This window comes from Arachis stenosperma, chromosome 4 (genome assembly GCF_014773155.1).
Source record: "Arachis stenosperma cultivar V10309 chromosome 4, arast.V10309.gnm1.PFL2, whole genome shotgun sequence".
NCBI lineage: Eukaryota > Viridiplantae > Streptophyta > Magnoliopsida > Fabales > Fabaceae > Arachis > Arachis stenosperma.
In genome coordinates, this window is record NC_080380.1 from 9,693,267 (window position 1) to 9,705,670 (window position 12,404).

General features: G+C 40.1%; 1 non-coding gene across 1 annotated transcript; it reads right to left on the bottom strand.

Moving 5' to 3' along the window:
* Positions 1-2,523: 2,523 nt before the first annotated feature.
* On the bottom strand, positions 2,524-2,631 carry LOC130978714 (small nucleolar RNA R71). Its single transcript, XR_009086332.1, has one exon. It is a non-coding gene; the product is annotated as a small nucleolar RNA R71 (small nucleolar RNA).
* Positions 2,632-12,404: the final 9,773 nt, after the last annotated feature.

Here is a 12,404-nt window from a genome sequence, read left to right on the forward strand (position 1 = left end):
GTATAGGCAAGAACTGATGGCGGCATTCAAGAGAATCCGGAAGGTCTAACCTTGTCTGTGGTATTCTGAGTAGGATTCAATGATTGAATGACTGTGACGTGCTTCAAACTCCTGAGGGCGGGGCGTTAGTGACAGACGCAAAAGAATCACTGGATTCTATTCCGGCCTGATTGAGAACCGACAGATGGATAGCCGTGCCGTGACAGGGTGCGTTGAACATTTCCACTGAGAGGATGGGAGGTAGCCACTGACAACGGTGAAACCCTTGCATAAGCTTGCCATGGAAAGGAGTAAGAAGGATTGGATGAAGACAGTAGGAAAGCAGAGAGACGAAAGGGACAAAGCATCTTCATACGCTTATCTGAAGCTCTCACCAATGATATACATAAGTATCTCTATCTTTATCTTTATGTTTCATTCATCACCCATACCCATTTGAGTCTGCCTGACTAAGATTTACAAGGTGACCATAGCTTGCTTCATACCAGCAATCTCCGTGGGATCGACCCTTACTCGCGTAAGGTTTATTACTTGGATGACCCAGTGCACTTGCTGGTTAGTTGTGCGGAGTTGTGATAGAGAGTTGAGATTGCAATGAGCGTACCATGTTGATGGCGCCATTGATGATCACAATTTCGCATACCAAGTTTTTGGCGCCGTTGCCGGGGATTGTTTCGAGTATGGACAACTGACGGCTCATCTTGTTGCTTAGATTAGGTATTTTTTTTCAGAGTTCTTAAGAATGAAATCTAGTGTTTCAAGGTGATGTTCTTATCATCACCAAAGCTGATTGATTCTCATCAATTTAGCTCTTGAATGTAATGTCCTGCTGAAGCTTGGCTAGCCATGTCTAATTTCTTTAGACTAAAGCTTTAGACTAACATTGCATGATTCATGGAATTCTCATTAAGAATTTTGATACCTTTATTTTCTTTTCCACTTAATTTTCGAAAAATCCAAAAAAATTTCAAAATCATAAAAACCAAAAATATTTTATGTTTCTTGTTTGAGTCTAGTGTCTAATTTTAAGTTTGGTGTCTTGCATGCATTGTTTATTTGATCTTGGTTCTATTTTCAAGTCAATAGTACAGGGAACTGAAGATTCAGAACATGCAGCAGAGGAATTACACAGAAAAAGCTGGGCGTTCAAAACGCCCAGTGAAGAAGGATAGACTGGCGTTTAAACGCCAGCCAGGGTGCCTGGCTGGGCGTTTAACGCCCAAAAAGGTAGTGCATTGGGCGTTAAACGCCAGAATGTGCACCATTCTGGGCGTTTAACACCAGGATGGCATAAGAGGGAAGATTCTGTTTTTAATTCAGATTTTTTTTCAAGTTTTCAAAGTTTTTCAAAATCAAATCTTTTTCAAATCATATCTTTTCAATCAAATCTTTTTCAAAATCAATTTCTTTCCTTTTTCAAAGATACTTGCTAACAATTAATGATTTGATTGAACAATTCAAGTATGTTTCCTTTTCTGTTGAGAAAGGTTTAATGTTTGAATCATATCTTTTCTTGTTAGGCAAGTCATTAATTTTTAAAATCAAATCTTTTTAAAATCGTTTTCAAATCATATCTTTTCAATCATATCTTTTAAAAAAAAACCATAACTTTTCAATCAAATATTTTTAATCACATCTTTTTCAAAATAGTTTTCAATCATATCTTTTTAAATTCTAATTTCAAAATCTTTTTCAAAAATTACTTGATTTCTTTCCCACTCCTGGTTTTCGAAAATCAATTAAAGTTTTTCAAAATATTTTCAAAATCTTTCACTTAATTTTCGAAAAATTTCTTCCTCTCTTCTCACATCCTTCTATTTATGGAGTACCACTCCTTCTCAATGCACAATTCGAACTCTATCTGATTAAGTTCGAATTCTTCTACCTCTTCCTTCTAATTTTCTTCTTCTCTGACACCTCAAGGAATCTCTATACTGTGACATAGAGGATTCCACATTTTCTTGTTCTCTTCTCTTTCATATGAGCAGGAACAAAGACAAAGGCATTCTTGTTGAAGCTGACCCTGAACCTGAGAGGACCTTGAAGCGAAAGCTAAGAGAAGCTAAGGCACAACTCTCTGTAGAGGACCTAACAGAAATCTTCAAAGAAGAAGAACTCATGGCAGCCGAAAACAACAACAATGCAAACAATGCAAGGAAGGTGCTGGGTGACTTTACTGCACCTACTCCCGACTTCTATGGGAGAAGCATCTCTATCCCTGCCATTGGAGCAAACAACTTTGAGCTTAAGCCTCAATTAGTTTCTCTAATGCAACAGAATTGCAAGTTCCATGGACTTCCATTGGAAGATCCTCATCAGTTCTTAGCTGAATTCTTGCAAATCTGTGACACTGTCAAGACTAATGGGGTTGACCCTGAGGTCTACAGACTTATGCTATTCCCTTTTGCTGTAAGAGACAGAGCTAGGACATGGTTGGACTCACAACCTAAAGAAAGCCTGGACTCATGGGAAAAGCTAGTCAATGCCTTCTTGGCAAAGTTCTTTCCACCTCAAAAATTGAGTAAGCTTAGAGTGGAAGTCCAAACCTTCAGACAGAAGGATGGAGAATCCCTCTATGAAGCTTGGGAAAGATACAAACAATTGATCAGAAAATGTCCTTCTGACATGCTTTCTGAATGGAGCATCATAGGTATTTTCTATGATGGTCTCTCTGAACTATCCAAGATGTCTTTGGATAGCTCTGCTGGAGGATCTCTTCATCTGAAGAAGACGCCTACAGAAGCTCAAGAACTAATTGAAATAGTTGCAAATAACCAATTCATGTACACTTCTGAAAGGAATCCTGTGAACAATGGGACAAATCAGAAGAAAGGAGTTCTTGAGATTGATACTCTGAATGCCATTGTGGCTCAGAACAAGATATTGACTCAACAAGTCAATTTGATTTCTCAAAGTATGTCTAGAATGCAAAATGCACCAAGCAGTACTAAGGATGCTTCATCTGAAGAAGAAGCTTATGATCCTGAGAACCCTTCAATGGAAGAGGTGAATTACATGGGAGAACCCTATGAAAACACCTATAATTCTTCATGGAGAAATCATCCAAATCTCTCATAGAAGGATCAACAGAGACCTCAACAAGGTTTCAACAACAATAATGGTGGAAGAAACAGGTTTAGCAATGGAAAGCCTTTTCCATCATCTTCTCAGCAACAGACAGAGAATTCTAAGCAGAACCACTCTGACTTAGCAACCATGGTCTCTGATCTAATCAAAACCACTCAAAGTTTCATGACTGAAACAAGGTCCTCCATTAGGAATTTGGAGGCACAAGTGGGACAGCTGAGCAAGAAAGTTACTGAACTCCCTCCTAGTACTCTCCCAAGCAATACAGAAGAAAATCCAAAAGGAGAGTGCAAGGCCATCAACATGGCCGAATTTGGAGAGGAAGGAGAGGCAGTGAACGCCACTGAGGAAGACCTCAATGGACGTCCACTGGCCTCCACTGAGTTCCCCAATGAGGAACCATGGGAATCTGAGGCTCAAAATGAGACCATAGAGATTCCATTGGACTTGCTTCTGCCTTTCATGAGCTCTGATGAGTATTCCTCCTCTGAAGAGGATGAGTATGTCACTGAAGAGCAAGTTGCTAAATACCTTGGAGCAATCATGAAGCTAAATGACAAGTTATTTGGAAATGAGGCTTGGGAGGATGAACCCCCTTTGCTCACCAAAGAATTGGATGACTTGTCTAGGTAGAAATTACCTCAAAAGAGGCAGGACCCTGGGAAGTTCTCCATACCTTGTACCATAGGCACCATGACCTTCAAGAAGGCTCTGTGTGACTTAGGGTCAAGTGTAAACCTCATGCCTCTCTCTGTAATGGAGAAGCTAGGGATCTTTGAGGTGCAAGCTGCAAGAATCTCACTAGAGATGGCAGACAATTCAAGAAAACAAGCTTATGGACTTGTAGAGGATGTTTTGATGAAGATTGAAGACCATTACATCCCTGCTGATTTCATAGTCCTAGAGACTGGAAAGTGCAGGGATGAATCTATCATCCTTGGCAGACCCTTCCTAGCCACAGCAAAGGCTGTGATTGATGTTGATGGAGGTGAACTGATCATTCAAGTGAATGAAGAATCCTTTGTGTTTAAGGCTCAAGGATATCCCTCTGTCACCATGGAGAGGAAGCATGAAGAGCTTCTCTCAAATCAGAGTCAAATAGAGCCCCCACAGTCAAACTCTAAGTTTGGTGTTGGGAGGCCACAACCAAACTCTAAGTTTGGTGTTGAACCCCCACATTCAAACTCTAAGTTTGGTGTTGGGAGGTTCCAACATTGCTCTGAGCATTTGTGAGGCTCCATGAGAGCCCTCTGTCAAGCTACTGACATTAAAGAAGCGTTTGTTGGGAGGCAACCCAATGTCATATTTTATCTATTTTCCTTTGTTATTTTATGTTTTCTGTAGGTTGATGATCATGAGAAGTCACAAAATCAATTGAAAAAGCAAAAACAGAATGAAAAACAGGAAGAAAAATAGCACACCCTGGAGGAAGAACCTACTGGCGTTTAAACGCCAGTAAGGCTAGCAGATGGGCGTTTAACGCCCAGTCTGGCACCATTCTGGGCGTTTAACGCCAGAAAGGGGCACCAGACTGGCGTTAAATGCCAGGAAAGGGCAAGAACCTGGCGTTAAACGCCAGAAATGGGCACCAGCCCGGCGTTTAACGCCAGAATTGGCTCAAAACGCATTTTTGCATGCCATTTGGTGCAGGGATGACTTTTCCTTGACACCTCAGGATCTGTGGACCCCACAGGATCCCCACCAACCCCACCACCCTCTTTTTTCTTCACCCATTCACCAATCACCTCAATACCTCTTCCCCAAAAAACCCTTCACCTATCAAATCCCATCTTTCTCTTCACCACTCACATCCATCCTTCATAAAACCCCACCTACCCCACCATTCAAATTCAAACCACTTTCCCTCCCAAACCCACCCATAATGGCCGAACCCTACCCCTCCCTTCACCCCTATATAAACCCATCTTCACTCCTTCATTTTCACACACCCTAAACACTACTTCTTCCCCCTTTTGGCCGAACCACACAACCTCCTCCATCTCCTCCATTTTCTTCTTCTTCTCCTCTATTCTTTCTTCTTTTGCTCGAGGACGAGCAAACCTTTTAAGTTTGGTGTGGTAAAAGCGTTGCTTTTCGTTTTTCCATAACCATTTATGGCATCCAAGGCCGGAGAAATCTCTAGAAAGAGGAAAGGGAAGGCAAAAGCTTCCACCTCCGAGTCATGGGAGATGGAGAGATTCATCTCAAGGGTTCATCAAGACCACTTCTATGAAGTTGTGGCCTTGAAGAAGGTGATCCCCGAGGTCCCTTTTAAACTCAAAAAGAGTGAATATCCGGAGATCCGACATGAGATTCGAAGAAGAGGTTGGGAAGTTCTCACCAACCCCATTCAACAAGTCGGAATCTTAATGGTTCAAGAGTTCTATGCGAATGCATGGATCACCAAGAGCCATGATCAAAGTGTGAACCCGAACCCAAAGAATTGGCTTACAATGGTTCGGGGAAAATACTTAGATTTTAGTCCGGAAAATGTGAGGTTGGCATTCAACTTGCCCATGATGCAAGGAGATGAACATCCTTACACAAGAAGGGTCAACTTTGATCAAAGGTTGGACCAAGTCCTCACTGACATTTGTGAAGAGGGCGCCCAATGGAAGAGAGATTCAAGAGGAAAGCCAGTTCAACTAAGAAGGCATGACCTCAAGCCCGTGGCTAGAGGATGGTTGGAGTTTATCCAACGCTCAATCATTCCCACTAGCAACCGGTCCGAAGTTACTCTAGACCGAGCCATCATGATTCATAGCATCATGATTGGAGAAGAAGTAGAAGTTCATGAGGTTATAGCCCAAGAACTCTATAAGGTGGCGGACAAGTCCTCTACCTTGGCAAGGTTAGCCTTTCCTCATCTCATTTGTCACCTCTGTTATTCAGTAGGAGTTGACATAGAAGGAGACATCCTCATTGATGAGGACAAGCCCATCACTAAGAAAAGGATGGAGCAAACAAGAGACCCCTCTCATCATGAGATCCCTGAGATGCCTCAAGGGATGCACTTTCCTCCACAAGACTATTGGGAGCAAATTAACACCTCCCTAGGAGAATTGAGTTCCAACATGGGACAACTAAGGGTGGAGCACCAAGAACATTGCATCCTCCTCCATGAAATTAGAGAAGATCAAAGAATCATGAGAGAGGAGCAACAAAGACAAGGAAGAGACATTGAGGAGCTCAAGCACTCCATAAGACCTTCAAGAGGAAGAACAAGCCGCCATCACTAAGGTGGACCCGTTCTTTAATCTCCTTGTTCTTTATTTTCTTGTTTTTCGAATTTTCATGCTTATGCTTATGTTTGTGTCTTATGATCATTAGTGTCTTAGTGTCTATGCCTTAAAGTTATGAATGTCCTATGAATCCATCACCTTTCTTAAATAAACAATGTTCTTAATTGAAAAGAGAAGAATTGCATGAATTTTGAATTTTATAACAGATTAATTATTTTGATGTGGTGGCAATACTTTTGTTTTCTGAATGTATGCTTAAACAGTGCATATGTCTTTTGAATTTGTGGTTCATGAATGTTGGCTCTTGAAAGAATGATGAAAAAGGAGACATGTTACTGAGGATCTGAAAAATCATAAAAATGATTCTTGAAGCAAGAAAAAGCAGTGAATACAAAAAAAAAAGGGAGAAGCGAAAAAAAAGAAAAAAAAACGAAAAAAAAGGGAGAAAGAGAAAAAGAAAGAAAAAGAAAGAAATAAAGTTGTGATCCAAGATAAAAAGAGTGTGTTTAAGAACCCTGGACACCTCTAATTGGGGACTCTAGCAAAGCTGAGTCACAATCTGAAAAGGTTCACCCAATGATGTGTCTGTGGCATGTATGTATCCGGTGGTAATACTGGAAGACAGAGTGCTTTGGGCCACGGCCAAGACTCATAAAGTAGCTGTGTTCAAGAATCATCATACTTAACTAGGAGAATCAATAACACTATCCGGATTCTGAGTTCCTAAAGAAGCCAATCATTCTGAATTTCAAAGGATAGAGTGAGATGCCAAAACTATTCAGAGGCAAAAAGCTAAAAGCCCCGCTCATCTAATTAATACTGATCTTCATAGATGTTTTTGGAATTCATTGCATATTCTCTTCTTTTTATCGTATTTGATTTTTAGTTGCTTGAGGACAAGCAACAACTTAAGTTTGGTGTTGTGATGAGCGGATAATTTATACGCTTTTTTGCATTGTTTTTAGTATGTTTTTAGTATGATCTAGTTAGTTTTTAGTATATTTTTATTAGTTTTTAGTTAAAATTCACTTTTCTGGACTTTACTATGAGTTTGTGTATTTTTCTGTGATTTCAGGTATTTTCTGGCTGAAATTGAGAGACCTGAGCAAAAATCTGATTCAGAGACTGAAAAGGACTGCAGATGCTGTTGGATTCTGACCTCCCTGCACTCGAAGTGGATTTTCTGGAGCTACAGAAGCCCAATTGGCGCGCTCTCAACGGCGTTGAAAAGTAGACATCCTGGGCTTTCCAGCAATATATGATAGTTCATACTTTGCCCAAGATTTGATGGCCCAAACCGGCGTTCAAAGTCACCTTCAGATTTCCCAGCGTTAAACGCCGGAACTGGCACCAAAGTGGGAGTTAAACGCCCAAACTGGCACAAAAGCTGGCGTTTAACTCCAAGAAGAGTCTCTACACGAAAATGCTTCATTGCTCAGCCCAAGCACACACCAAGTGGGCCCGGAAGTGGATTTTTATGTCATTTACTCATCTTTGTAATTCTTAAGCTACTAGTTCCCTATAAATAGGACCTTTTACTATTGTATTTTCATCTTTTGATCACTTTAGATCTCTAGATCATCTTTGGACATCTAGTTCTTAGATCATTTGGGGGCTGGCCTCACGGCCATGCCTAGACCTTGTTCTTATGTATTTTCAACGGTGGAGTTTCTACACACCATAGATTAAGGTGTGGAGCTCTGCTGTACCTCGAGTATCAATGCAATTACTATTGTTCTTCTATTCAATTCAGCTTGTTCTTGTTCCAAGATATCACTTGTTCTTCAACTTGATGAATGTGATGATCCGTGACACTCATCATCATTCTCACCTATGAACGTGTGACTGACAACCACCTCCGTTCTACCTTAGATTGAGTGAATATCTATTGGATTCCTGATACACGATGCATGGTTGATCGCCTGACAACCGAGCGCTCGCCTGACAAACGAGCCAGCCATTCCGTGAGATCAGAGTCTTCGTGGTATAGGCAAGAACTGATGGCGGCATTCAAGAGAATCCGGAAGGTCTAACCTTGTCTGTGGTATTCTGAGTAGGATTCAATGATTGAATGACTGTGACGTGCTTCAAACTCCTGAGGGCGGGGCGTTAGTGACAGACGCAAAAGAATCACTGGATTCTATTCCGGCCTGATTGAGAACCGACAAATGGATAGCCGTGCCGTGACAGGGTGCGTTGAACATTTCCACTGAGAGGATGGGAGGTAGCCACTGACAACAGTGAAACCCTTGCATAAGCTTGCCATGGAAAGGAGTAAGAAGGATTGGATGAAGACAGTAGGAAAGCAGAGAGACGGAAGGGACAAAGCATCTTCATACGCTTATCTGAAGCTCTCACCAATGATATACATAAGTATCTCTATCTTTATCTTTATGTTTCATTCATCACCCATACCCATTTGAGTCTGCCTGACTAAGATTTACAAGGTGACCATAGCTTGCTTCATACCAGCAATCTCCGTGGGATCGACCCTTACTCGCGTAAGGTTTATTACTTGGACGACCCAGTGCACTTGCTGGTTAGTTGTGCGGAGTTGTGATAGAGAGTTGAGATTGCAATGAGCGTACCATGTTGATGGCGCCATTGATGATCACAATTTCGCATACCAACCTTCTGGTGTGAGTTTAGAAATTTTTCCAAACTGTTGATGTTTCGGTTCGCACCACCCTAGTCAAGAAAAAAACATGATATTCACAACCCCAGGCTATTAGGCTTGTCATAAATATGTATGCAAATTACCATACATGTAAATATCTTTCAGGAATTAAATTACTTTTATTTAATTTATTACAATTTTAGTTATAAACTCAGTCACTCTTAAAATAATGAATTTATTATTATGTCTTTGAAATTTTTGTTTTAATTTTTTTACAACAATTTTGTTTTTTATTTACATAGGCCTCGATTAATCGGTTCATCCAGGGTCAAACCGGTTGAACCAATATCCCAGTGACCCGGTGACTTGACCGGTTCGAACACCACTTCGGAACTGGCAAGTATGATTAATTGGCAATCTAGCCACATCACAAGTACCTCCGGGAGGATAACTAATCGCCTGAGCTGCCTGCGGGCACAAGATGGTGTTGCCTACCACATGACATGCATTCGTGCGGTAGCGTTTAGGGTTAGCCTGTAGTAATTCATTGTAGTTCGATCAAAATGTGGTCCGTAAAGATCGTTTCCACGTGGATTGAACCTACTCAGGGAATATAAGGTTTAAAAAAAGATATTAATATTTTTATCTTAATATGTCAAAAAGTACAGTAAGCACGGTACACATATTAATAGTAATTTATCGTTGTCTAATAGAAAAATGAAATATATGTTAAAATTTTTGGTCGTTTTGACTAAGATATGATACGGTTACCGTGTTGGTTTAGACCCGATTACCCGCCATTAAGGTTAAAATCTGAAAAGACCCCAACCCCACTCACAACCCCATTGAACTCTTGAGTTGGGAATCGAGTCTCTTTTCTATAGTGTTCCTCTCATAGTTCTCAGGACCGAATCAGTTGTCGAACCGGTCAAGTAACTGGGTCACTGGGTCACTGATTCAACCAGTCGTGTTATATAATATATAGATTGATTAGCATATAGAATTACAAGTGAATACCCCAGCTTGGTGGCGTTACTTATTCGAACCTCCCAAGGAGACCTAGGTTCTACACTCCCTGTATGCATTTTTTGGATATTGGGAGCACCATAGGACCAGCCGATTTTGTCCGGTTTGTCTCGTGCCGCCCGGTTTTAAGCGGTTTGAATATTTCTTCTATTAAAAGCTCCAACCGAACCGGCCAGACCACAGGTTCATCGATTTTCTGGCCGAATAGGCCGGGCCGGTCGAGTTATTACAAATATGGTCCTTGTTAGAAGGCTTCTTATTCTTCTTTTTCCTCTCGTATGGGAGAGCGAAGGAAGTGGTGGGAAGAGCCCAAGAACATGAACCCAAGTGAATATTTTTTTAATATACTTTTTTGTTCCGTTAATATAAATTATTTAAAATTTAAAATATCAATTAGAACTAATTGAATTCTGAATTTTAATTAATTTAAAGATAGTTTATGTCCAATACGAAGAGAATGATAATTAAGTCTTTTTGTATAATTATATTAAAATCATTTTTCTTTAATTAAATTATAAGGATATTTTTGTTAAATAATGATATCGGGAAAAATATAAAAAAAGAAATTTTAAATTATGACATGGAAATATTAGTAAATTATTGATATCGTTTTTTTATTTGTCTACGTTATTATTGTATCGGCAGGTATAAATTTATTATCGTATCAAAGCAAACAGCATTACTTTTTATCCACTTGTGATTTTATTAAACCGCATTGAACAAATCCTTTAAATTATAAATTTGTCCCAAATTTCTTTCAAACTAAAATTTTTTTTTGGGAATTATTATTATCAGAATTGATGAAATACAATTTCATTAAACCGTTAAAAATTTATTTATAATTATAGTGAAGCCTTCTAATTGGATTTGAATGAATATTAGACCATGTCTAATGGTTTATGTAGATTAAATTTCACTTTAATTTAAGTTCTATTATTTATGAAATGTTCGTGCATCAAGGGAATCTCTTCGTTCCATCCATGGACCTAAAGGAGGGTTTATTTGTGTCATCCACCCGTTGAAAATGCCAACCTCTAAAAGGCATGACTATTCATTTTCTTAACAATATCAAGGGATATAAGGAGTCTATTGTGAACAATAAGGAGTATTTCCACATAGATTGGCTTGGGGTTGGTAGCACAGAACTAGGTGGGTCAACCTGAAAGGGTCACATCAATCAATTTTGGCACCCACACTTCACTCAAGAGATCTCTATAAAATCAAATCTTAGCTGAACCAAGTGGGGAACACACAAGCTAAAGGATGCCTAACCCCGGTACTCCTACCAATTCGGAAAGGCATACATTAGCCTCAAACAGCAAATGGCGGGAATGGACGACTATGAGCATCAGCTGGAAGACTCCCACGATCCTGACACCAATGATGCGTTAGTTATGTTTTCTTTCCTGTATATTGCTTCTCTAATGTTGGTATTTAGAAGCTAACATCTTCTTCGCCCTAATTGGGTTGTCAAAATATTGTCTTTCTTCATGTTTATGCAGTTTGTGTTATTTACTAACAATGTATACCTTGTCTTCCAGTGTTGTACCCACGATAGATATGGGAACCGTCCGAAGCGTCTTGGTCGCAGATGGAACGTCGACGCTTAATCTAGAGCTAACGATGAACGTGGTACGAATGACGCTTCCCTTTATTGTTGTATCCTCTTAACTTTTTCGAAACGCTAGGTGGTTATTTTGTTTTTTTAACTCGATTTTGGGTACAGAGCGCTAATGCTGGTCAGGGAGAAAACCTAACTGAAGATCCGAAGCCCTAACATGATGGACTACTTCTCCTCGCAGTGAAGCTGTTGGAGGTATGTATGTAAATTAATTTTTCAAGAAGCATTAATCACACTATCTACGAAGAGACATTCATGAAATGTGCCTGGATTTGGAACAAAGGCAGCACCTTTCGTAACAAATATAGCACATGCCCTTTTACCGTTTCCGTTCGTTACAAGCAGATGGACCGGCTAAAATTAAGGATGAAAACCGCAACGAAAATTGTTCTTTTGGATTGTAACGAGGTCAGGGCAACAGTGGTCTCGAAGGCAGACGCAGCGTGGAGGAAGCTTATTCGCATTAAGGAGTGAAACACTTTTCACATTTGGGCAAACGATACAACTCTGGAGCATTTTGTTATAGATAAACGTTTGATATTATTCCTGGAAACTGTTTTCGAAGTAGAAATCATTTTAGTCATGTCGTTAATTTCTATTGGTATAGTGTAGTATATGTATGTCTGCTTCTATATGTGTAGGATGGCCACTTTTGTGTGTGGATGCTAGTGGTCCTGTCGACAGACTAGAGCATAATATCCACACCCCCCAACTTACGCCAACTGTCATTGAAAGGGGGTATATGGCCAATACGAATTTGTACCCAGGTTGTGGCATTTTGCTTGGCCTTGATGGCATATATGTTTGGCTT